This window comes from Phascolarctos cinereus, unplaced genomic scaffold (assembly GCF_003287225.1).
Source record: "Phascolarctos cinereus isolate Bilbo 61053 unplaced genomic scaffold, phaCin_HiC Scaffold_3;HRSCAF=262, whole genome shotgun sequence".
Classification (NCBI taxonomy): domain Eukaryota; kingdom Metazoa; phylum Chordata; class Mammalia; order Diprotodontia; family Phascolarctidae; genus Phascolarctos; species Phascolarctos cinereus.
This window is the reverse complement of record NW_027555736.1, coordinates 246,628,247-246,656,167: the sequence shown is the minus strand read 5'-3', so window position 1 is coordinate 246,656,167 and position 27,921 is coordinate 246,628,247. Positions and strand designations below refer to the sequence as shown.

Below are 27,921 nucleotides of genomic sequence, written 5' to 3'. Positions count from 1 at the left end.
ATAAGAAAAGCGTATTGAGCTGTGAAAGAGTTTCATTTAAAGAGCATGGGGGTGTGTCTGAGAATGTGAGGGTAGGACAGCTCTGGGGTATTGCCTTGTTGCAGTCGGTAGGCTTATGAAAAAGAGTACCTAAATTAATGAAGCCTGGTTTTCTCTAGCTAAGATCACAGGAAAACAAATGAGTAAGAAGTTTACTTTGAATGTCTGTGCTCAGGGAGCACAAAGTTCATCTTGTAAACGTGTGCATGTAATGTGATTGTAAAGACCCAGGGGCTGCAGGAACTGACACCGGGGCACTGGTTTGAGCAGTGGTTAAAGGCTGTTTGGTAGCGTATATTCCAGCAATTAATTCTAACTGAGACTGAAAGAGCACTGTGGAATCTCACCCCATTCTCTGTCCTAATTCTCCTTATAGAAACCTCACCTATTTGTGTGGATTTGGCTGTTCCTGAGTAGTTCTATTCACACCTCTATGTAAATCAAGTTGCCTGTTACAGATATCAGGTTACATATTACCCACCTTTATTGTTCTGATGACCCAGAAGTTTGTGATTTTTGTCCCACCACTTAAAAAGAGTAGTTGTGCTGGCTTGGGGGTGGGGGGGAGCTACATTTTTCAAATCATCTTTATTTTTTTAAATTGATATCTTTTGTTTTCACATCACTTTTGTATCTACCCTATATGTGGATTAGTAGCCCCATTTATATTTGAATTTGACACCACTGGTATAGGGAGCTCATGGTGAGCTAATTCCTTTTATTAATGGAAATCAATTACTTTCTTACAACATATAATATCAGAGACTTCAGTGACTTATCCATGGTCATACAATAAGTGTCAGAGACAGGTGGTGCAGTGCATAGAGTGCTGCGCTTGGAGTCAGAAAGACTCATCTTGATGATCAAAGCTGGACTCAGACACTAGCTGTGGGACCCTGGGCAAATCATTTAACCCTGTTTTCCTCAGTTTCCTCATCTGTAAAGTGATCTGGAGAAGGAAATGGCAAACCACTCCAGTATCTGTCAAGAAAACCCCGAATGGGGTCATGAAGAGTAGGACATGACTGAAAAATAACTGAATAACAACAACTCCTTCAATTCGTGATATCATTGGCACAGGATGAGAATTGGGAGTGAGTGAGGAAGAAAAGACTATCTCTCAATTTGGAAGGTACTATTCACAGAATCATACCAAATTTCCCACTTGGAACAGACCTCAAAAACCATTTTGTCCAAACTTTACCCCCAAAAGAATTACTATTACAACATACTCAGTAAGTGGTCATCCTGCCTCTGCCTAAAAACTTCTAGTAAGAAGGAACTCACCAAGGCAGCCATTTAGACTTTGGGACCGCTGTAATTGTTAAGAAATTTGGGGGGGGGGTGTCTTTTTTTCTGACATCAAACTTAAATTAGACACTTTGCAGCTTCTACACGTTATCAGTATTGTTCAGCTATGTGCCGGTAAAATATTTAATTGGGCTTTCTCCCTCCCCCCCAAAAAAAATACTCATGACATACTTTTAAATTTATAATAACATTTTTCTATCATTTTCTTAAATCTAGACAATTAACAGAACACTAAATCAAGCCCATTTGTAAATCCTCACACGAAAATTTTTATCATCAACTCTCCTAAGATGGTATGAATTGTCTCTAACACGCCCCTGGCTGTTATCCTTCCTTAGGGTACATAGAACTGAACACAATTCCAGATGGGGTCCGACTGCATCTGGAGGGACTATTAATTCCTTATTTCTAGAAATAATAGCTCTCTCAATGTCACCCAAGAATGTATTAGGGTTTTTTTTGGCTGCCACATCATGGTATGGCTCCTACTGAGCCTACAGTCCACCAACCTCCTCTCTCCATCAGATCTTTAGACAAGCTGTTAAACATGCTTTCCTTATCTTGTACTTGTTCGGTCAATGTTTTGAGCACAGATTTACATTTTCTGAACACAGAACTTTATATTTATGAATATTAAAGTTCACCTCCTTAGATTCAGTCCAATTTAAGCTTTTCTACAACATTCTGGATTCTGACTCAGTCATCCATTGTGCTAACTGTCTCTCCCAGTGTCATCTAACAAAACTTAAATGTCATCCATGCCTGTATTCAAATAATTGATAAAAATTTTGAATGGTGTAGGACTAAATAAAGATCTGAGGGCATTGAACTAGAGACTTCCTTCCCAGGTGACAGAAAACAATTAGAGGCTCTTTGAATCCGGCCCTTCTGCCAGTTCTGAATCTATCTTTTATCTAGCCCACATCAATCCTTTCTCCAAGAGTGGTATAAAAGACATAAAACGATTTGCTAAAATCCAGATGATCTCTAAGATGCCTCCCAACTCTGACTCTGATCCTAAAGTTCAAAATCCTATACTAAACAGGCAAGCTTGATTATCATGATTTAGTAGTTGTTATTCAGTCATTTTTGTCATGTCTGACTCAGTTACCCGTTTTGGGGTTTCCTTGGCAGGGATACTGGAGTGGTTTGTCATTTCCATCTCCAGTTAATTTTACAGATGAGGAAACTGAGGCAAACAGGGTTAAATAACTTGCCCGGGGCCATACAACTAGTGTCTGAGCCCAGATTTGAACTCAGGTAATCCTGGCTGCAGGAATGATACATTGCACCATCTAGCTGCCCTGATTATTTAATAACTCTCTCTCTCTCTTTCTGTGTGTGTGTGTGCGTGCTTTGGAATGACTAGTTCTTGCTTCTTGATGAAGCAATGCCAGTTCTTTTTTTTTTTTAACTCTAGATATTCATAGCTATCCCTTTTGTTTAGGGCTGGGCATTCCCTAGTAGGGGAGGTTTGATATTGGTACAAAATGAGACACTCATTATTCCATAGTTAATAAAAGGAGATTTCTTGGCCATAGTAGAAGAAGGATATTCCACAAGGATAGGCACTGAGGTTTCTTTTTTAAGAAAAAAGAAACTGTCTGATCTGAATGTGTTGAGGGGTTAAGATATTTCTTCTATCACACTGTACCCAAACTCTACTATTCTCAAAATATGGTACAAGGACCCCTGGGGACTCCTGAGACATTTTTAGCAGTCCATGAGGTCAAAACTATTTTCATAATGACTAAAACATATTAACCTCTAATATGGTAAATGTTGATAGATATAATCCACATAAACAAAAACTCTTTGGAGGAGGAAAAATCCTCCATAATTTTTAAATATTTTTCCAATTACATGTTAAAACAATTTTTTAATCTTTTTTTAAAGTTTTGAATTCTAAATTGTATACCTTCCTCTCACTCTTTCCCTCACTCCCCCTCCCTGAGATAACAAGCAAACCCATATAGGTTATATATGTACAATCATGTAAAACATTTCCATATTAGTCATTTTATACAAGAAGACGAAAGAAAAAAAGAAAAAAGAGAAAGAAAAAGAAAGAAGGAAGATGCAAAGAAACAAAGAAAGTAAAAAATAATGTGCTTCAGCCTATATTCAGACAATATCAGTTCTTTTTCTGGAAGTGGATAGCATGTTTCATCATGAGTCCTTAGGGATTGTCTTAGATCATTGTATTGCTGAGAATAACTAAGTCATTCACAATTCTTCATTGTACAATATTGTTGTTACTGTGTACAACCTTCTCCTGTTCTGCTCATTTCACTTTGCATCAGTTCATGGAAGTCTTCCCAGGTTTTTCTGAAATCATCCTGCTTGTCATTTCTTATAGCACAATAATATTCCGTCACAATTATATACCACATAGGTATTTCCTCAATTTCCATTTCTTAGCCACTACAAAAAGAGGTGCTATAAATATTTTTGCACAAATAGGTCCTTTTCCTTTTTTTAAAATATCTTTTGGGTAAAGACCTCAATAATTTTTAAGGGTATAAAAGGTCCCAAGACCAAAATGTTTGAGAACTGCTTCTCTAACATTTAGTGGTAATATCCTTAAGGTCTTCTAGAAGACCTGTTACTTAAATGACTAGTCTACTACCATATCTACTATTGGTCTACACTGACCTCCAGTATTTAAGAATTTCCACATAGGCATCACTAAAGGAGGAAGACAACAACTAAGATGGAAACATAACAAAACCAAACAAATGAAGCAAACAGTGTAACAGCTCATTAAAGAGAATGACTAAATCTAAGAGGTTCCTAGGAAGGACTAAGTCCCAGGTCTAAGCAATCAGATCCAAGTGATGGATGATGGCAGATCTTTGCAGTTTACAATGTAAGTTCATAATTCATAGTTCTGAATGTAAGAAGGGCAGCACTAGGAATATCGGGGCTACGAAAGAAGATGACACTTCCTGCAATGTGAGGGATCTTCATCATAGATCAAGAAGAATTGCCCTGTACCACTTAGGGTTCCCTGGTCCCACCAACCAGGACCTACCTAAGTGCCCCATGGGAGATATGGGAGGCAGAATACAAAATGTTTGCCTTAAGAGAGGCCTCTCAGGGACTACCCCACTTCTGTGGGAACAGACTAGACACTTTCGTTGCCCCCAATGGGGCCATAAAGCAAGCTCCTGCCCAACAAGGTGCCTTCTTACTTGGTCCTCCAAGCCATCCCTAGAGAAAGGTTGTATAGGGGCAGCTAGGTGGCACAGTGGATACAGCTCTGGCCTTGAAGTCAGTAGGACCTGAGTTCAAATCCAGCCTCAGACACTTAACACTTACTGTGTGACTCTGGGCAAGTCACTGAACCCTGATCACCTTGCTGAAAAGCAAGAGAGAGAGAGAGAGAGAGAGAGAGAGAGAGAGAGAGAGAGAGAGAGAGAAAGGTTGCATAACAATCAAAGGATCCTGTATTAACAGCAACATAAAGAAGGCAAATGATTTTACACAAAAACACAGAAAGCAACACAAAACACAATGCCAGAGATGCCTCTAAGCCAGCACATTTGGGGAGAAATGCTCTTGGAGCCCAAGTTCTGTGCTTTTCAGTGGGAGCTTTAAAGTGAGAAAATCAATGGCTTGGGGATAAGTAGAAATTCTTTATACTTATCCAATATTCCAGGCTGCTGGCAGCTAATGAAGTAGGGGTACAATTGACTCATTTGTCCATACTCCTATTTCCAGAAATGTTGCTCAGTTCCTGGGGAGAGTTCACTATTATCTTTCCCAGTGCCTAACTCAGTGGTTTGCACCAAAAACCACAACAAAACCCTCATGGTAAAATTGTCGTTGCTCTCTCAAGTCCAAATTTAAAAATAATAACAATCACATAAAGCTCAAATGGTTGCTTTAGAACAGTCGTTAGTCAATCCTAAAATTCCAGGGATAGGCTTTCGTTTATATCCCCTCACTGTTGGGGTCCTCATGCCACCATTCAATGACTGACTATATCCACATACAATTATAGAACTAAGTATTGCAATGTCATTTCTAAAAAGCCGTTTAAAACCAAACACTTTACACAAACACGACTCCATTAAATCTGGGAGGGCTCAATAAATATGCACTGCACACTCAGTGAGAGGTAATGTATATGGCTCCAAAGGCTAGGAATTCTCGCCATGCTGGGGACTTTTGTGTAGCTATTTGAGCCCAAGACTACTCTGGAGAGCTATGCAGGCAGTTTAAATAGCCACTCAGAAACATTGCTTAAATTGTGTTTTAAAACACCCAGTTTCACAGCCATGTCAGGAGCATGTGCATCTTCAGAAAAATAATTCTTGAGAATGATCCGAATAAGGAGATTTGCAAAGGTTTCAGATTGCTCAACCATTACCAGGCTGTTGCTAAGATAAGGAATAAGATAGAATCTAAAAACTATAAAGAACTTTATGGAGCATGTAATCCAGTCCTTTCATTTTATATATGAGAAAAATAAGATCACAGAATTCCTTACCACCCCAAATCCTGACCCTTGTAACTTGATGCTTCAATTTGCATATTGATGTCCCCTCAAATAAACCTTGATCTCATTTATCAACCTCCTCAACTCCTATGATGCATGCCTTTATTCCATGGTAGCCACACATACACACACATTCACGGATACATACCCATTGATCTTGTGACCATCTATAAGTTCCATTTCCACAATTTATAATTCTGAAATTCCTATATCTGACCATAACCTTCTGTCTTTCCTTTTCTCCTTGTGTCTCCACTCCATTCCTCCTAAACCCATTCTCCACCTTCCTCACAAACTCTAGTCACTCCACCCATCCCTGCTTTCCCAGGCTACTTTTCAAAATCTTCCACCCTTTTACCAGTTCAATTTGACACTATATCCCCACCTCCTATCATAGACCATCCTTTGCCAGATCAGCTCTAGATCATTTCCATTATCCACCTACTTTATTAAAGCTCAGACACTGACAAAAAAAAAAACATTGGAAGGAGTCACAAAACAATGTTGACCACTTCCACTATGAATTTGTCATTCAATTTCAGCTGAGTAAAGATCAATGAAGATTCATTAAATCTTAATTGTGAAGTTTCAATGAAGATTGCTGCATTTTAATCCTTTTCTTCTCCACTAATTGACTCTGCATCAAACTCTCCACAGTGACTGTTTCAAACTTTTTTTTTCCTTCAAGCCATCTATAAAACCCTCTCCGCCTCCCCTTTCTTACTTGCTTACTTACCTTGCCTCTTACCTCATTGAACAAATGGAGGTCATTTGTTTTAAGCTCGCTTCACCATCCCAGCGAAAGAGGTAGACTTTCTTACAAATGTCAAAGATCCCATATTTTTCTATCTCCTATAGAAGCTTGCTCCTTCCATCATTTCTCTACCTAATCTTCAATCTTTTCTTAATTTCTTGTTCCCTTCTTTGCTGCTTATAATTTACACTAATCTTTTCTATCTTTAAAAAAATCTTCACTTGTCCCTACTATCTTCTCAAACTATCATTTTATATTTCTTCTTCTTTTCAATGCCAAATTACTAGAAAAAGCTATCTACGATGGTTCTTCTGTCTTCCTTTTACAAAAACCCCATCTTCTATCTACTTCTCATCTTTTTGCAACCCAGATTCTATCTACATTATTCAACTGAAAAAATTCTACAAAGTCATCAATTACCTCTTTGTTGCTAACTTTTCTAACTGATCTTTTCTTAGTTCTTATCTTCTTGAGCTCTGTAAGCATTTGAACCTATTTAAAATTCCATTCTTCTCTCTTCTCTGACTCTGTTGTGTCTTGGTTCTCCCGGACTCTGATATGTCATGCATCTCTTTCTATCTGTCAGACTGATCCTCTTCAGTCTTCTTTGCAGGTTCTTAATCCATGTCCCATCCCTTATTCATGGGCATATCTCATGGCTCTTCTCTCTATATATTATTTCTCTTGGATTGAATCCCAAGGATTCAACTACCTTCTCCATTCAGATTACCCCTCAAAAAAAAATTTACATACCCAGCCTTCATCTCTCTCCTGACTTGCAGGCCAAGATTTCCAATGGATAACTTTCCATCTTCACTTTGATGTCCCATAAGTATCTCAAACGCAACATATGAAAGACAAGATTTATTATCTTTTGTCTTCTATCCACCCTTGCTCCTACCTTCCCTATTTCTGCCAAGAATACCATTATTCTTCCACAATAATTCATCTTTACCTCTTTAGTCTTATTCAAACACCCCCAAGGGCAGCTAGGTAGCGCAGTGAATAGAGCACAGGCCGTGAAGTCAGGAGGACCTGAGTTCAAAGACGGCCTCAGACCAAACACTTGACACTTACTAGCTGTGTGACCCTGGGCAAGTCACTTAACCCCAATTGCTTCACCAAAACAAAAAAACAAACACCCCCATATCCAATTTGTTGCCAAGTCTTGTCCATTCCACCCTCTCAAGTTCTTTCATCTATAACCCCTTCTCTCTTCTCCTTTTATAACTATCCTAATCTAGATTTTGTCATCTCTCGTGTGGACAATTTCAATAGTCTCTTAATTGGTCTCCCTGCAGCTAATCTTTTCCCTCCTATACTCCATCCTTCCCATAATTGACAAACTGATATTTCTAAAGTGCAGTTCTGACTTCACGCTTGTGAAGAAGAATCTTCAGTAGCTCCCCTTTGCCTCCAGGATCAAATGTAAACTCCTCTGTTTGGCATTTAAAGCCCACCACAATCATTCCAATGGAAGTTTTTCCGATTGCTTTCATGTTATGCTTCCTTACCTACTCTGTGCTCCAGCTAAATGGGACTGCTTGCTGTTCCCTGTATATTACATTCTATTTATTGCCCCTGTAATTTTTTTACATTTTCTTTTGTTTTTTTTTCTCTTAACAAAAAATTTAACATTTGATTTTTTTAAAAAATTGAGTTTCATATTCTTTTTCTTTCTCCTTTAACTCCTTCTTAAGAAGGCTCGGAATTTGATATAGATTATGTATGTGCTATCTTGCAAAACTTTTCCCTATTAGCCATATTTTAAAAGAAAACATAGACCAAAAAGAACCAAAAATAATAAATTTTTTAAAAAGCATGTTTCAGTCTGTACCCAGACTCCATTAGCTCTTTCTCTGGAGGTAGGTAGCATTTTTCTTAATAAGTCCTTTAGAACTATCTTGAATCATCATATTGCTGAGAATAGCTAAGTCATTCACAGTTGATCATTGCTGTTATTATGATATTGTTATTATTATGTACAATGTTCTCATTTCACTTTGCACCAGTTCATGTAAATCTTCCCATGTTTTTCTGAAATCATCCTGTTCATCATTTCTTATAGCACAGTAGTATTCATCACAATCATATACATAACTTGTTCAGCCATTCCCCAATTGATGGGCTTCACTTACCCCCAGAAAAGAGCTGCTATAAATATTTTTGTACATGTGGGCCCTTTTCCTTTTTATTTTTTATCTCTTTTGGAATACAGACCTAGCAGTGGTAATGCTAGGTCAAAGGGTATGCACAGTTTTACCCTATACTTTTGCATAAGCTGTCCCCCAGTGCCTATAATGATCTCACTCTTCACCACTGCCTCTGGGAACCCCTAGATCCCTTTAAGATTCAGCTCAGTTGCCATCTCGTTAAAGAGGCTTTTTCTGATTCACCTAGTTGTTAATGACCCCTTCTCCCAACTATGAATTTGTTTTGTACTTATCAATTATTTACTTATCTATGAACATGTTGTATCCCCCAGTAGGATATAAGCTGTTTAAGAACAGGAACTGTCTTACTTTTTTTTCATTTATACCTCCAGCACCTAGCATAGTGCCTGACGTAATAGGCATTTAACAAATACTTGTCAATGTATTGATGGTTGACTGCTAGACAATAGTATAGGTAGGTGGATTCAGAATGACTGAATGGCCAGATCCTATTCTTAGTCCTTAGTGGGCTGATGTCAACTTGTATAGTCACATCTACTAGAGTTCCTTAGGCATCTGTCATTGGTCTCTCAATGACATGGATAAAGGGTGACATTCTCTTCAACCTTACAGATGATTCAAAGTTAAGTGGAAAAGTAAACACATTGTATGAAAAAGTTAGGGTCTAAAAAAACCTCAACAGAAAGTTGGATCTACTCTAATAAGATGCAATTTAAGAGTATAAATGCAATATCTTATACTTGGTTAAAAATACATTATGGATATAGGCGTGGGGAGTCATGGTTAGATTGTAATTCGTCAGAAAAAGATGCAGGGATTTTAACAGATTACAGGTTGAAGAAGAATCAAAGACATGATATGACGCTAAAGAAGTTCATATGATCTTAGAATTCATTAAGCAAGGAAAAGTGTCCAGAATGAGGGAAATATTAGTGTGAGGCTGCCCTCTGGCCTGATCGTATCACATCTAGAGTATTGGGTTCAGCTCTGGACACTGTAATTTAGGATGGACATTGATTAAACTTGAAAATATCATAAGGAGGGCAACCATGCTGTTGAAGGGTTCAAAACCATGCCATGTGAGGACTGGCTGAAGAAACTGGACTGGAAACAGGCAGAACATATTTGCATATGCTCAAGTCTTTACTGTGTCATAGGATCAGGCAGAGGTTGAAGGTCCTTTAGCACATCAAAGGACATCCAAGCATTCAATATAGGAATGCATGAAAACAATTAGGAATGTTTAGTTTGGAGAGAAAACTTGGAGAGCCTTGATAGCTGCTATCAAATATGTTACATGAAAAAAAAATTATAGTTGTTCTGCCGTCCCCAGGAGGCAGAATCTGTAGCAAAAGATTGATGCGGCAGAGAGGAAAATTTTTATTTTATGTAAAGGAAAGTTCCTTAATCATCCAAAAATGGGATGGACTCTCTTAGGAAGTAATGATTTCCCTCTCACAAGATGCCTTGAGACGATGGCCTGGATGACCGTTCATCAGGATGTTATAGGAGAGGATTCTCAGTTAGGTGCTGAGTTGGTCATTCACCCAACTGAGACTCTATGATAATCTAAAACAAGGCAGAGAGTACTTTCTGTTCACAGTCTTCCAACAACCCATTGATTCCTACTAAGGCAGTTCACTGGCCAAATGGGATAGAATGCAGAATTTAATTAGGAAGACCTGAATTTGAATACTGTCTCTGACATTTAGTAGCTATATAACCTTGGGCAGGTCACAGATGCACAAATGCAGGTCATCTGTAAAATGGAGATAATAATAGCATCTACCTCATGGAGTTTTTGAGAGAATTCAATGAGTCAACATACAAAAACACTTCATAAACTTTGAAGCATTATATAAGTGCTAGTGATGATGATGATGATGATGATGATAACTAACAATGAAACCAGGGTATCCTCAATGAGATTTGTCCTCCATAAATCAAAGTGAAGAGAATGGAAAGCTTTTAATTTAGTCCATGTGAAATTTTAAAAATGCATAGTTTATTATCAGAATTCTCTTACTCCTATTTCTGTTCTTATGTAAGCAGTTCACCACAAAATGGTAAAGAGAACAGATACACCTAGTTGGTGTTTTAACTTCCTATCCAGCACCACGTAGAGCTCCAACACTACATTTGGACACCCAGATCTTCCTTTGTACAGCATTCTTGCAGTTACTCTGGGACACTTTCCGGGTCAGAGTTTCACTGTTTACAAAACAAAAAGAATTTCAGGGTTGCAAGGTGGTACCTCAATGGGAGTTTCAAGAGCCAGATGGTAAACACTTGGGGCTCTAAATGATTAATAGGGAGAAATGCTGGGGATTCTGAGAAATCCAAATGAAAACTCCTGAACTTCAACCAAAAAAATCCTTAAATTAGGGCACTGTTAACCTTCCTGGCAGATTTTTTAAATTGTCACTACACAATTGCCTGTTGCAAGAACCAATTTTGGGAACTAATTACATAGACATTAAGACAAAAGCAATGTTATCCTCATGAGTAAAGAGCAGTGCTTTCTGAAGGGTATTTTCAATAACTGCTTTCTAACTGACCCCTCTTTGAATAGACCCGGGCTTGAGCCAAAAGGGAATTGAAATACTGGGAAATCAGTGAAACCACAACCAGGGGGAAAAGCCATAGCACAATGTAAACCTGAAGGGCAAGAATGACACTGAAATTTTGCAAAGAAGTAAGCCAAGGGGCCATGACTTAGAAGCAGCCCAATATAATGGCTGGAGTTCTGAACTACAGTAGGTGTCAGAAGACCTGAATTCTGCTCCTAATTCTGCTTCATGAGTTACTTCATTTTCTGTGTCAAATTTTCCATCCCTAGAATGGAAAGAAGTGAGGTGGTATTATGGGTGGCATGAGAAGAAAAGGAAAGGATTTGAGAAAGTTCCTATGGAGAGTTTGATAGAGTCAACTGGGGAAAACCAATTAAGAGAACATATGTGAAAGTGATTTTTAAAAAATCTAAAAGCCTATACAAGTATAAGGTATTATTGGGAGACACTGATGTTTTGCTCTGGTCAGAATACAGCAAGGTTGTTGTTTTTCTAAATTTCTGACATATATATATATATATATATACACACACACACACACACATATGCATGTATATATACACAAAGAGATATGCATGTATCTGTGTATGTATGTGTGTACATATACACATACACAAACATACATACAAGAACATAGACCAAGAGGGTAGAAGACCTCTTCACTTAGCTTTTATACCTGCTACAATTTATTTGTGTAGCAGGTTCACCTCATCTTGAATTATATGGGGGCATTCTCTGCCCACCACTTGAGGACCTTGTAGAAACAGGCGTACACACAGATAAGCTGGCCTGCTTTCACTATGTCTGGCTCATGAATGGGTTTACTCTCCCCAAATGATTGCTGAGCAGGAAAAGCTGATGATTCAGAGTATTCCATAGCCCAGAAGTGGTGGCTTCTCATTGGAATGAAGCCCTTGAGAAGAAAAGATGAGACTCCTGTCAGGGAGATGGAAGAAAGAAGGGTCCTTTTATACCCTGGCATAATGATGGGGCCAGGTTCTTCTATTCCTCTGGTCCTTCTCATGTGGAGAAGGACTCAACCAGAGGCTCCTGGCTGCTTTGCCTGTCTTTTTATGGTTCATTTCCTCTAGCAACACTCTTGTGAACGTCAAAAGGTACTGGCGACAAAGGCAGCATCTATTTGGAAGGAAAGAAATATTTATTAAATGCCTACCATGTGCCAGGAACTGTGCCAAGAGCTTTACAAATATTAACTCATTTGATCCTAACAAACAGTGCTATTATTATCCCAGTTTTCTAGTTGAGGAACTTGAGAAAGACAGAGAGATTAAGTGACTTGCCTGGGTCACATAGCTAGTAAGTGTCTGAGGCCAGACTTGAACTCAGGACTTCCTGACTCCAAGCCCGGTGTGCTATTTGCTGTATAACCTAGCTGCCTCTGCACTTGTGGTTACAGCGGTAGTAGCAGAATCATGCATATGTGAAAGGAAAGTGTCAGTATCAGAAAAGAAGGTCCTCAGGATGAAAATACCTCTTGGGGTTTGATGAGACTGTACTCAGTGGAGATGAAATGTAAACTGGTTAATTATCAATCTTGCAAAAATTGTTTATGTCCAGATGAAGCTTGAGTATTATCTTTCCAACTGACTTACTAATAGCAAGAAGTTGCTGGATTCTATTCTAATCATTCTGTGCTTTGTTATTATTGTTTAGTATTACCTTTGCTGCAGTGGAAATAAAGGTATCCTTTTTAACTCTTCCCTTTGCCTTGGAGAAGTTCTAGACTTTGAATCCATAACCATTTCTATAATTAGAAATTTTACAAGTAGCAACTTGGAATAGTTGGAAGTAGAGGTTGAAAAACCAATAAATGAAAAACCAATGGGGAGCTTACTTCCCCTTTTGAGGAATTAGGCAATCCTAGAGGAATAAACAAAAGAAAATGGTACTGGTGGGTAAAGGGCAGATATTGGCACAGTTCACTGGCCCTGTGGCCTCACACTAGTGACTAGCTAACCACTATGTAATATTTGTATTAGCTTCAGCCTGCACACGGCTACCGTGCATCATCTTTTTTTTTTTTGGCAGAGCACCTAAAATAAGCTTTACAACACCTGCCCCACAAAGGGATTTCTTAAGTTAGATCGTTATCTGGAACCATGAACTTCAAATAAATACCAGAAGTAGGCAATTGGAAGAAAAGGCCTTCATCTTAATTTGGGGATATTCTGAAAGGTTTTTTTGGGGGGGCAGGGAACTCTATACTTAACCAGATGTAGTGGTTCATATGCAGGACCGTAGACTAAAGAGCTACCCGCTTGTCTTTGTCAAGGAGAGGCATCCTAGTCACTGCACCATAAGAGTGGGATCTGAGATCCAGGAGGTGGCCTGAAAATCTGAAGAACAGACAGTGACAGAGGGAAGCTCAGTGACCACCAGCCATGCAAAAGATGTTCAGTAGAGACAATGTCACACTTAGAAGAGATAACTTGATAGGCAGAGAGCAGAGACGTGCCAGTATGATGATATCAACAAAGGACATAGGCAGTCCTACAGAGTTACAGGTATGAGTTACCCTGACCATGATTGTGTCCTAGTTATGTATATTTCTTATGTGTGGGTCTTTCATGTATGTGACCTTCATAAATGTTCCTTGGCCACAAATCTTCCCTATTTATGTATTCTCCATGCATGTTCCCTGGTCTTGCATATTCTATGTATGTGCCCTCCCTCACTGGTGTTATGTTAATTTGTGTCAGAGTGTTCTTTATGTGTGCTTGGAGGAATCTTTTCTTGTCATGTTTTTGCTATGCTGTTTAATTAAATGTCTTTATTTTTGAACTAATGTGTCTTCTGGCTGTCTGGCAGAAGCAAACACAATGGTAGATGCTCATAAGCTATAATTTTTAAATTGACATTAACCTATTCAGTGTCTTGGACTTAGGGTAGCTTTTCTCAGAGCCTCATGCTGGGGGCATATTTGCATGCTACATTATTGTGCTTTGATCATTCATGAATTTCATCAGAAACTTAGGAACTTTAGCTCCTAGTTGAAAATAGTTGCTAGTTTTTGGAAATCGTTACCTTACCCTCATTGCCAAAGGTCTTTCAGAAATGTACAGGGAAAAAAATGCCAGAAAAAGAATTTTCAGGAAAAGTGGGACAGTCATTAGGAAGAACATGAATACGGAAGGCAGGGGCAACAGAGAAGCAAAACAGAACTTGGGAAGTGTAAAAAAGCATTAGTAAGTAAAAGCTGAAAGTAAAAAGAGCTGACAATAGGGAAGTATCATGAGTGCCTTGAGCGCTGATTACCACCTGAGCTCAGGAAAGGTTGGATCAAAAAAAAAAAAAGGTTTTTGCCTGGCTGTGGTTAGAAGAGAGATTTTAAAGAGAAAAAAAGGGGGGGAAACAAGTTCTAGAAAATAGTTTTATTACTTACAGGAGAAATAGTCTGTAAACAACTTCACAGCAGTCACTCAAACGAGGAGAAGCAATGTACTGGCATAGGGATGGGTCTGGATAACAGAAGGGCTAGGCTTACCAACAATTAAGGCTTCCGTTTAACTGTCACATCCATTCTGACAAATCCAGTACAGAGTCCTGGGTGGTTGTTACTGTTGTTGATTTAAAATAAGATTGAAATATCAACTGAAAACAGCCTTCCTAGAAACCGTTTTTGGGGAAGTTGTGGCTACATTGGCTAGAGGATTAGGATTATAGTGTTCAGAGTGGGAAGAGAGTGACTATTTTGGAATTCACCTGTGATATATATATTAGAATGAGTTTCCTGATAACTTAGTTCAGCCCTGGCTGTCTTTGTAGACTCTGCTGCTACTGTTTGTCCTTCCCCAACCCCACTGTCACCGCAGACAAAATGAGCACATGTCTGTGATCTGGCCAGGGTTGTATCCAGGGACTGACCATCCAAAAGGCACAATAGACATGTAAGTTCCCCCAATATTTATTAATCTCATACTATGGGCAGTGGATTCTTCTAGTTACATGTCTAAAGGACCCAATGTCTAGGCAAAACCAAAGGTAGCCTTAGTTTCCTTCAGCTCCAAATCTATGATACTGCAAACTTGGGATATTTAGCCAAGGGAGAAAAAGACTTAGGGAGACTTAATAGCTATTTTCAGGGATTTGAAGAGCTATCATGCAGATGAGAGATTAGGTTTTTTTAGTTGTTTTTTTTTTTTGGTTATCCTCAAAGGATAGAACTGAGAGAAATGGACAGAAGTCACAAAAAGACAGATTTAGGCTTCATAGAAGCAAAAATTTCCTCATACTTATCCAAAAGTAGAATGGGGCAGTTTCAGGAAGCAGCAGGTTTTCCCTCCCTTGAAGTTTTCTTACAAAGGCAAGATGAGTATTAGTCAGATATCTTAAAGAAGACAGTCTTATTCAGGTACAGATCAGACAAATAAACTTGAGAGCTAGAAAGGGCATTAGTAGCCATGTAGTCCAACTCATAAAGGAAAAGACATCTTCAGTATAACAAACCCAGTAAGTGATCCTCCAACTGTGGTTTGAAATACCTCCAATCAGCCTACTACATTTTTGGATTTAGTTCTAGTTGTTAGAAAGTTCTTCAGACCCTCAAGCTTCTTTGCCACTTCTGTTCACTCCTCCTGGTCTGCCCTCTGGGGCCAAGTAGAACAAAACTAATCCTTCTACCTTATCACAGCCCTTCAGATACCTAAGACAGCTATCATTTCCCCCCTAAGCCTCTTCTCCAGCCTAAACACTTTCAGTTCCTTCAACCAATCCTTGTAAAGTGTAGACACAGGGCCCTCCACTATTCTACCCAGAACCTAACACATCAGACTAGATGTCACCCAAGCAGGGTAGAATATATTAGAACTATCACCTCCTTATTCTCAAAAACTATGGCTCTCCAAATATATCAAGATATATTTGGGTTTTTGGTTTTTTTGTTTTATTTTTTTTCCCACTGACAGATCGCACCAGTGACATATTGAGTGAGGCTGTAGCCCACTAAAACTCCCAGATCTTTTTAAGACAATGTTTAAGACATGTTGCTATCTCAACATGTGTTCCTAATCTAGTACTTGCTAAGTTTTTTGAACCTAAACGTGACCTTATATTTATCCCTATTGAAATTCATCATATTTGAATCAGACCAATGCTTTAAGCCTGTCAAGATCTTTTTTTGGATGCTGAGTCTGTTATTCAGTGTGTTAGCTGTCCCTCCTAGCTTCATGTCATCTGCAAATTTGATAAGCATTGTGCCTTCATTCAAGTTAATGATAAAAATGCAAACAACACAAGGCCAAGCTCACATTCCTGGGGCACTTCACAGGAGACCTCCTGCCAAGTTGACATTGAACCACAAATGACAACTCTTTCAACTAGTTCCAAATCTATTTGACTATACTGTTATCTAAGCCCACATCTCTCTATATTTTCCCCAAGAATAACATAAGGGACATCTTCAAATACTTTGCTAAAATCTAAATGATTCTATCTATAGTATTCACCTGCTTAGTAACTCTGAAAAAGAAAGAAAGAAAGAAAGAAAGAAAGAAAGAAAGAAAGAAAGAAAGAAAGAAAGAAGGAAAGAAGGAAAGAAAGAAGAAAGAAAGAAAGAAAGAAAGAAAGAAAGAAAGAAAGAAAGAAAGAAAGAAAGAAAGAAAGAAAGAAAGAAGGAAGGAAGGAAGGAAGGAAGGAAGGAAGGAAGGAAGGAAGGAAGGAAGGAAGGAAAAAAGGAAGGAAGGAAGAAAGGGAGGAAGGAAGGGAGGGAGGGAGGGAGGAAGAGTATGTTTAGCTTGTAATTACCTGTTCTTGATATTAACTCTTTGTCATCACTGTTTCCTTTTCCAGATGTTAAAGAAGATTCTTTTAAATTATCTGTTCTAGAATTCTGCCAGAAATCTAAATCAAGATTCCTGATCTAGAGTTTGTAAATTCCATTCTCTTCCTTTTCTGAAAATTGGGGCAACTTTTGCCCTTCTCCAAGCTTCAGTAAAGACAGCTAGGTGGCAGCATAGATAGAGCACTTGGTTGGGACCTGAGTTCCTATGCGACCCTGTTAGATACTTAGTAACTTCCTCAAAGTTACCTAACCTCTATTTGCTTCAACTGTAAAATGAGGATAAGAACACCTAATTCCTAGGGTTCTTGTGAAGCTCAAATGAGATAACATTTGTACACTGCTTAATACAGTGGGCACATAATAGATGTTTATTTCCTTCCTATGGTACCTATCCTGTTTTCCATGATCTTTCAAATAATATTGGTAGTAGCTCAGCAATCACATTTACAATTCTTTAGGTATGTTAGGAGGTCCATCCACCTGGGATAGGTGACTTGAATTCACCAAGAGCAACTAAGTGCTCTCTTATTATCTCCTTATTGATCTTGAGTGTTAGCCCCTAGGTTTAACAATATTTAACCATTTTTGTTCTGTAAAGGTCAATCTTCTTGTCAGAAGAAATTAAAGTAAAATGAGAATGAAACCAATATCTCATTAGAACGTTTTCTTTATCATCAGTTGCTAACACCCCTTTAACCCCAAGCTGACTACACCTATTCTTTAATGTTCCTCTTTTTTCTAATATAGCTTTTTAAAAATAGCATTCTTCTCATTGTTTTTGAAGGACTATGACATGATCTTATATTCATCCAGTAACTACTTGCCTTTGCTTTTAATCTCTATACATATCTTTTAAAAATCTACGTTAGTAATTGATTTCTCAAGGTATCCCCATTAATCTCTTCAGACAGCTCTCATTTTTCCTTCTCATCAGAATTATTACCTTTGTGTCTTTACAATTAGATTCTTATGAGTTTTCCAAACCTATTGGACTCATTTCCTCTGTAGAATTTTGTTTTGTTGTTTTTTAGTCATGTCCAACTCTTTGTGACTCCATTTGAGGTTTTCTTGGCAAAGATATTGGAGTGGTTTCCCATTTCCTTCTCCAGATCATTTTACAGCTGAAGAAACTGAGGCAAATAGGGTTAAGTGACTTGCTTAAGGTTATACAGCTATTAAGTGTCTGAGACCAGATTTGAACTCATGAAGAGGAGTCTTCCTGACTCCAAGCCTGGCATTCTATCAACTGTGACACCTAGCTACCCAAGTAGAATTTTAGTTCATGACATCCTTTTTTTCTTTTTAATAGTATTTTATTTTTCCTCCAGTTACATGTCAAGGCCATTTTTAGCATTCATTTATACAAGGTTTTGAGTTTCAAATTTTTCTCCCTTCCTCTTTCGCCTCCCTTCTTCTTAAAATGGTAGGCAATTTGATATAGATTATGCATGTGCTATTATATAAAACGTTTCCATATTAGTCATGGTTGTGAAAGAAGAAACAGATCAAAAGGGGGGGAAAAACCGCGAAAAAGAATGCTTTGATGTGCATTCAGTCCATTAGTTCTTTATCTGGATGTGTATAGCATTTTCCTTCATGAGTCCTCTGTTCTTCTCTTGTGTCACTGTGTTGCTGAGAAGAGCTGACTCATTCATAGTTGGTCATCATACAATGTTGCTGATACTGTGTACAATGTTCTCCTGCTTCTGCTCATTTCACTTTGCATTAGTTCATACAAGTCTTTACAGGTTTTTCTGAAATCTGCCTGTTTATCATTTCTTATTGCACAGTAGTATTCCATTACATTCATATAACACAGCTTGTTTAGCCATTCCCCATGGATGCCCATACCCCTCAATTTCCAATATTTTGACACCTCAAAAAGGGCTTTTATAAATATTTTTTCATACATAGGTCCTTTCCCCTTCATTAGGACCTCTTTGGTCTATAGAGAGCAGTATTGCTGGATAGAAGGGTATGTGGATTGGTTGTGCTTTGGGCACAGCTCCAAATTGTTCTCCTTCTAGTTGGATCAGTTCACCACTCCACAAATAGTATATTAGTGTCCCAATTTTCTCACATCCTCTCTAACATTTAACATTTTCCTTTTTTGTCATGTTAGCCAATCTGATAGGTGTGAGATGGTACCTCAGAGTTTTAATTCACATTTCTCTAATTAAAAGTGATTTAGAGTACTTCACATACCCGTAGATAGCTTTGATCTCTTCATCTGAAAACTGCCTATTCATATCCTTTGACCATTTGTCAATTGAGGAATGGTTTGTATTCTTACAAATTTGACTCAGTTCTTATATATTTGAGAAATGAGTTCTTTATCAGAGACACTTGCTGTAAAGATTGTTTCCCAGCTTTATGCTTTCCTTCAAATTTTGGTTGCATTGGTTTTGTTTGTGCAAAAGCTTTTTAATTTAATATAACCAAAATCATCTATTTTACATTTTGTAATCATAATGCTCTCTACCTCTTGTTTGGTCATGAACCTGTAACTCACTTAACTTCCTCTTTAAGAATTTGGTTGCTATACCACTAGGTGCATATATGTTTAATATTGATACTACTTCATTGTCTATGGTACCTTTCGGAAAGATGGAGTTTCCTTCCTTATCTCTTTTAATTGGGTTTATTTTTGCTTTTGCTTTGTCTGAAATCAGGCTTACTACCCCTGGGTTTTTTTTTTACATCAGCTGAAGCATAATACATTCTGTTCTAGCCCCTTGCCTTTACTTGTGTGTGCCTCTCTGCTTTAAGTGTGTTTCTTGTAAACAACATATTGTAGGATTCTGGTTTTTGATCCATTTCCATGGGAGAGTTCATCCCTTTCACATTCACAGTTATGATTACTAACTACACATTTCTCTGCATCCTATTTTTCCTCCTATTCATCCTCTCTCCTTTCACCCAAACAAAACAGTGTTTTGCTTCTGTCTACTGCCTCCCCCAGTCTGTCCTCTCTTCTGTCAGTCGCCCCTCACTCCTTCTTACTTAATCTCCTTCTTTCCCACTTTCCTGTTGGGTAAGATGGATTTCCATATTCAACTGATTGTGTATATTATTCCCTCTTTGAACCACTACTCATGAGGGTAAAGTTCAAGCCATGCCCATTGTCTACCCCTTTCATCTTTCCTTCCACTGTAATAGGTTTTTTTGGATTTCTTCATATGAAATAATTTATCCCATTCTATCTCTACGTTCCTTCTGCACCCAGTGTACTCCTCTTTCTCATCATTTTTTTTTTTATGTCATGGCCTCAAATTTACCTTATATCCATACTGGCTGTCTATGTATATTCCTTCTACCTATACTATTAATGGTACAATTTTTAAGAATTACAAATAATAGTTCAGCTCCATGAAATCCCTTATGTTTTCTTTTCCCTTTTTACTTTTTTAGGCTTCTCTTGGGTGTTGATATTGGAGATGAAATATTTGATTTAATTCTGGTCTTCTCCTTGTGAAAGCTTGAAATCCTTCTATTTCATTGAATGAACTTTTTTTTTCCCTTTGGAGTATTATGCTTAATTTCACCAGGTAAGTGATTCTTGGCTGTAGTCCTAGCTCCTTTGCCTTCTAGAATATCATGTACCATGACTTCAGATCTTTTAATGTTGCAACTGCTAAATCCTGTGTAATCATGATTGTGGGCTCCCCAATATTTAAATTATTTCTTCTGGCCACTTTAGTATTTTTTTCCCTTGACCTGATAGTTCTGTAATCTGACTAAACTCCCTGGAGTTTTTATTTTGTGATCTCTTTCCTGAGGTGATCAGTGGATTCTTTCAATTCTTATTTTGCCCTCGGGTTCTAGAATATCAGGGCAGTTTTCCTTGATAATTTCTTGAAAGATGCTGTCTATGTCCTCCTTTTGATTATGGCTTTCAGGTAGTCTAATGATTCTGACATTCTCTCTCCTAGATCTATTTTCCAGGTCAGTTGTTTTCCCATGAAGTATTTTACATTTTCTAATATTTTTTCATTCTTTTGAATTTGTTTGATTGATTCTTCATGTCTCATAGAGTCATTAGCTCCCACTTGCCCAATTCTCACTTTTAAGGAGTTGTTTTCCTCAATTAGCTTTTATACTTCCTTTTCCATTTGGCCAATTGTACTTTTAGGGAGTTGTTTTCTTCAGTGGATTTTTGTGTCTCCTTTTCCATTTGGCTAATTGTACCTTTTAAGCAGTTGTTTTCTTTTTCCAAGCTGTTTGCTCTTTTTTCATAATTCTCTTGTATCACTCTCATTTCTTTTCCCAATTTTTCTTCTACTTCTCTCATATGATTTTTAAGCTCTTTTTGGAACTCTTCCATGAGATCTTCCTAGGCTTGAGACCACTTCCTGTGTTCCTTTGGGGTTTTGCCCATAGGTGTTTTGATATTGTTGTCTTCTTCTGAGTCTGTCTTGGTCTTCCCTGTCACCAAAATAACTTTCTATGATCCGATTCTTTTGTTGCTGTTATTTTGCTCATCTTTTTGGCCTTTCTCTATTCTTTTAAATTTGAGCTCTGCTCATAGGGTGGAAGGGGCACTGTCTCAGGCTTCTTGTGCCAGTGGCCATAGGCCCTGGCTGTTTAGCTGGTGCTGTGCTGATGTTGCCTTGAGGCCAACAGGGGCCCTTTGTTTCTGGTGCTGCACTGACAGGGTGGGGTGTGGGGTAGCTGGTGCTGCTAGAGGCTGTAGGGGTCTGGCAGTTTACCTAGTGCTAAGATGGAGTCCTCATATTGATGTCTGGCATGTGCTGAGGCCAGTGGGGCTATTTCTGTATTTCCCTGGGACTACACTGAGGCACATGGCAGTCTGGCCACTGGAGGTTGCCTGTTTGCCAAAGGCTATGCTGAGGCACATGAAGGTCTGGCCACTGGAGGATACCTGTTTGCTTGGGGTGATGCTGAAGCACATGATGTTTCTGGGAGCTGGAGTCTACCAGTTCCCCTGGCTCTGCTGAGGCACGTGGGGAGGGGAGGTCCTAGTGTTGGCTTTTGCCTGCTCCACCACACTGGGGCTCAGGAACTCCCAATGTTTGCTGAGGTAGGGCTTGCTGTTGACTTACTGGGATGCTTCCTGTCCTGGACTGCATTCACCTGTTGCCTGAGTGAGACAGATATTTCTTACTGACCTTCCAAGTTTCTTGGGCTAAAAGATTGTTTCACCCCATTTTTATGCTGGTTCTGATGTTACAGGATTTGTTTGGGAGCACTATTTTATGGTTGTTTGGAGGTGAACATGGGAGAACTACAGTAATTTACTGCTTACTCTGCCATCTTGACTCCCAGAAGTCCCTCTTCCATGACATCCTACTTAGCCTTTCTTTGAAATCTTTGAAAAATTAATTTTTCCAAAATCCAGGGTGCTTATCAGATTATTCCCAGTTTACCCCTCTCCTTTTCTGACATATATTCTAGGAGGGAGTGGTCAATTTCCTAAGATTCCCATCATTTCCATCTCAGCAAACAATTTTCTCTATATTAAAAAGAACCAGGTCCAACATAGTATTTCCCCTTTGGTCTTTACCTATTAAAGAATACAATGATATTAAATTCGAGAAGTTGTTAACTCTTCTTCTTTCAAACAGAAAATCTCAGCCTCTGTTTAGCTAGGTGAAGTCTCCCATTGCTATTATATCATTCCTCTGGGCCAGCCTTCTGATTTCTCTCCTTCATCTTACAACAGAAACAACAAGCATTTTTAAAGCATGTACCAAGTTCCAAGAACTGTGACATAATCATCTATTTTCTCTTTCTATCTAGGTGATCAGAAGTATACTCCAATGACACCAACTTTTCTGTCTTTTCCTCCATTAGTCTTTCCCCAAAATGCCCTCCACCTATCTGACCCTCTTTGGCTCTTAGACCAATTTACCTAAATAGATTTTCTTAACATACATTGTTACTGTGCCCCCATCCTTTCACCTTGAGTCATACTCCAGTCCTGGGTTTATTGACTACATGTCCTCAGTTCACTTCAGACTCTGAGATGTTATCTTTCTCTTCCCAGGTGGAGCATTTCCTGTTCTCTCTATTATAATTAGAGTGGCAGGCGCCTCCTCTCCCAAACCTGGAGCTCAGATAAGCTCACTTCGAGTAATGGTTGAGGCTTCTGGGAGAAAGTTGGGAGGGGCCAGGACTTTTCATATCCAAAAAAGTCAGGACTAGGAGAGGAAAAAAAAAAGATGTAGGATAGGCAGTAATTTCCATTGCTTTAACCCCAGGTTAAAGGACATTTCCAGTAACTTTTTTTTTCTTTTTGGTGAGGCAATTGGGGTTAAGTAACTTGCCCAGAGTCACATAGCTAGTAAGAGTTGAGTGTCTGAGGTTAGATTTGAACTCAGATCCTCCTGACTCCAAGGCCAAAGCCCTATCCACTGCACCACCTACCTGCCCCTTTCTAGCAACTTTTTAGGAATCTGGAATAATCATTGGAGCTAGGAAAGACCTTAAAGATTATCTAGCCCAACTCCCCTTTTTACAGATATGTAAACCTGGGCACAGAGAAATGAAGATATTTAACTAAAGGCAAACAGATATAAATGGCCAGTTTATGAGCCCAGGACCTCTGACCCAAAAACGTAGCATTCTTCCTATTGTACCAGAATAATCTGATCAATTAGTTTAATCAAGGTGATTGCTCTGGCAGTACTCGACTATAAGCTGTACCAAGATCTTGGAGTGCATTAGCCCGAGTGACTTTAATCTATTGGTCACTCTGCCCACTCCCCTGAGCTTTTCCATTGCCTTTAAGTACCATCCTTATTGCCTACTCCTTTCCACTTCTGCGAAAATGTCATCACTTCCCCCCCATCCACCTCAAGCCTTACTACGTGGCACTCAGATCTTTCTTTTCTCTCTTCTTTCCCTATACATTTATTTTTGGTCTGGACTTGATTCCACTTGAATGGTTTCTGGCATCCTGCTCTTCTTCGCTGTGGCTTATATTTGGTGCTGGCTGAAAATAGGCAGAGCAATGATGTTGGCTGAAGGTGGGCCCAGTTTTATTTTTGTTTTTTTCTTTTCTCAATAGGAGGAAGTTGGTTAACTGTCTGTGGTACTCTCAAGAAAGTCAGAAGACAGCTATGTGTTGGGGTGAGAGGCAGGGTGAGTGCTTACCCTTTAAGGGAAAAGCAGGAAAGTTCATCAAAGGAGACTTTAAAGAGAAGAATGTGTGGGTTATGTAAATCTAAATCCCTTTTGCCTCAAAATAAGCAGGAGGAGAAAAGATCTGTGTGTTTGGAATTTAGAATCTATTGTGTTCTGACATCTTCAATAAAAAAGAAAAGAAGAAAAACTCCAGGCTGCAAAGAATTTTCACTTTTGATTCTAGAGGAAGCAATCCCAAACTCTAACTGTTCACCAAAACCTTCTAGAAAGGACATACTAATTGTCCATTCCTTACCACCTTCTTTTCCCTCCCAATATAAACTGAGAAAATGTCCATTCTTTTCAGCAGGGAAAGTGTTACACCTGGGAGGCAAGAGGAAGTGTGCATTAATGTCTCATGCGCTTTACAGGACAAGATCTCACCCTAGTTACAAGTGCGCAAACCCGCCCACAAAATCAGCAGTAGCCTGGTAAGTAAGGGAGGGGGAGGACAGAGCTCATCTCTTAAGTGACAATCAATCAGCCCCCAGAACATGAAGTAGGTCACAAAGCATAAGAACCAAGACCAGAAGTCTAGGAGAGGAGAATATTCACTAGAAGCAAACTGAGGAGACATAGGAAGTGATTGTGGGTTGCTTTTTTTAATTTTTAAAAGAATCTTCAGAGAGTAGACTGGGGGGAGGGGGAGTGCCTCCCCTAAGAGAAAGGGGAAGGGCCACTAGGAATGCTCTATGCATACCTCTGGTTGGGAGTCATGCTCTAAAAGGGATAATTTTCCCAATTGTACCCTGGTGTTCAAGAAGAGTTTCTTTACCTCCTCTGGGGGGGAAAAACACTTCACTCCCCTGAATCTTTTTTGTGGGGAGGGGCAGTGGAGGTGCAGAAGCCACTTGCAAGCCTGATGTCAACATTGATTGGCATGTAAGCTTTAACCTGCTCCATTTTTCTCACCTGGGCTCCCTTCCTCAGGTGGCCTCAGGGTCCTCCACTCCCAGTGGCTCACCATATTAGTGACAGACTTAGTGAAGACTCCCAATTGGCTTTAATTGTACTGTAGTTCAAGTAGCCCACAGTTCAAGTAATCAGCTTCCCAAAGATCAGAGACTACAGTCATGTGTCAGCATACCTGGCACCCTGAATGTATGACTTATGTAGGAAGGGTCCCTATAGACCAAGGTCAAGGGCATAGGCAAAGAGAATCAGGATTTTGTAGGCTGAAAAATATCAGCCTTGTTGTCAAAGTCAGTGCTTGGTTGGATTCTTGCAAATTTCTCTTTATAAGCACCTTTCTGCTCTGAAGATCATTCATTTTATAACAAATATAGAGATATAGAGATGAATATTTTTTAAAGATCCCTTTGTCCAATATGTATAAATAGGTAGATGTATATCGATATATGTACAAGTTATATATGTTGTACTTGTGCAAAGCACTACTGCAGATCTACAGCTAAATATGACAATATCCTTGACCTCTGGGATTAGCTGTGAAGATGAGTCACGTGCATACACCTAACTATATGGATGGTGTACTGTGAAGTTTAATAAGAGAGGTTCAAAATGTTATGACTATTAAGAAAAGACAGAGAGGATAAGGGTGACAGGGGAGATTTGATGGAGGATATGATACTTGAATGGGTCCTTGAAGATTTAGTAAAAATTAGTCAGCAGAGTTGGGGAAGGGGCTAGATAGCAGGGAGGGAGGCACTGCCATCACCTTCTCCCAACTAAGTAAATTACTTCTGACATCCCCACATTTCAAGGAAACACTAATGGAAAGAGACCAGGGCTGTGATTTGTTGCTTCAGGCTAATAAAACAAAGGTCATCAGCATTTTTAGTCTTTTCCAATCAACCCAGCCTTTGTGATTTGGATACTACAGAGACACATGATGGAGGGACATTGAAAAAATTTCCTCACCACAGTTTCTCAGAAACTTTTTCTATCTGAGGAAGTAGAAACCTGAGAGCATTTACTTCAGCCAGTGGAGACTGACAAGAAATAAGAACTTAAATTTATTTTTCCACCCTGTCTATTACAGTTGAACCAAACGAATCAGAAAGGAGAGTAAAGTTGAAAGACCTTAGCCTGAGCATCCCTTACCTTTTAGGGCAACATGGCTGAAGAGATGTATTTCATACTCATTGGCCAAAAGAGCTAAAGGTCACTGTGGAAGAAGCATTTATGGAGCACAGGATCATATAAATTTTTTTTAAAAATGATAATGGAAGGAGGTACCTTTCACAAATATGGTTCCCTAGCCATATAAGAATTAATAACAAAGCAAGGAATAAAGGAGACAACTAAGCCAAGTTAACAAACATTTATTAAGTGCTTACTATATGCCAGGCACTGTGGTAAGTGCCAGGAATACAAATAAAGGTAGAAAGACAGTTTCCTTCCTCAAGGAGCTTACATTCTAATGAGATGGGTGTGGAGGGAAGAAGACAACACATAAAAGGAAGTGACAAAGGAGAGAAGATGAAGACACCAAAGAAAGTAGAGAAGTAGAGAAAGTTTGGAGAGTTAGGAGTACAGCCTGGTGAGGAATGAAGACATGACTGACCTGAACACCTTCTTTAAAATGGCTCTGGGAGGAACCAGGTCTTCAAAGGAAGAGGATATAGAGGTGGAGTGTACTCAACCTAGTGGGAAATAAAGAGTTGTTGGGACTTCTGAGACCTCTATATATGGAGACTTTGGGAAGAGCTTTTCGCTCCATCTTCCAGCTCTCTGATGAGAGGGGCAGAGGCTACTGAGAATGCTGATGAGGCATGAGTAGTAAATGCCAAAGCTGATGCCATGATGAGTTTCTTGGTGATAAGCTTTTCCTAGAGTGGTGATGGGGTGAGGGAGAGAAAATGATGATGGTAGAGTTAAATCCAAGGAGTCCAACTGTAGGAAATGTTGTAAACGAAGCATTTTGCATATTGTAAAGAGCTATATAAATGTGCTATTAGAACCAGGAGAACACTGTACACAGTAACAGCAATATTGTATGATAATCAACTATGAATGACTTAGCAAATCTCAACAATACAGTGATCCAAGACAATTCCAAAGGACTCATGACGAAAAATGCTGTTGACCTCCAGAGAAAGAACTGATGGAGTCTGAATACAGATTGAAGCATAGTTTTTCACTTTCCTTATTTTCATGGAGGGGTTTTTGAACTTTGTTTTCTTTTACAACATGACTAATATGGGAATACATTTTGCATGATTGCACGTGAATAACCTATATCAAATTGCTAAGTGTCTCAGGGAGGAAAAAGGAGAGGGAGGGAAAGGGAGAATTTGGAACTCAAAAAAAAATTTTAAATGAATGCTAAAAATTGTTTTTATATGTAATTGGGAAAAAATAAAATATTGTTTTTAATGTGTTGGGTTTTTTCCCCCAGCATAGCTCCTACTACTTTAATTTACCCCTTTGTAAAATAAAATGCTTCAAATAACTTTTTGGGAAGAGTAAAGTGATGGCATAACCTGGAAATAAGGGAGAAGTTGTCTGTTTCTTTGACATGAAGTACAGACACCAACAACCATGTACTGGTTTTACTTGTGTTTACTTTCCGGAGAATGTCCCTAGACATCTCTGAAGAAGGCTTAGCTCGATTTTTAAGTTTCCCTACCATCTTGGTCCCACTTCTCTCCTTCTCATCT

At 38.9% G+C, this 27,921-nt stretch overlaps 1 long non-coding RNA gene across 2 annotated transcripts in view; it reads right to left on the bottom strand.

The window, feature by feature from the left end:
* Positions 1–17,158, bottom strand: part of LOC110220663 (uncharacterized) — an 89,959-nt gene extending 72,801 nt beyond the window's left edge. For both annotated transcript variants that reach the window (XR_013485120.1, XR_002327931.1), the window contains exons 1-2: positions 17,116–17,158; positions 14,756–14,930 (exon numbers count right to left, since the gene is read on the bottom strand). This is a non-coding gene — a long non-coding RNA (uncharacterized LOC110220663). The remainder of the gene's footprint in view (positions 1–14,755; positions 14,931–17,115) is intronic.
* Positions 17,159–27,921: the final 10,763 nt, after the last annotated feature.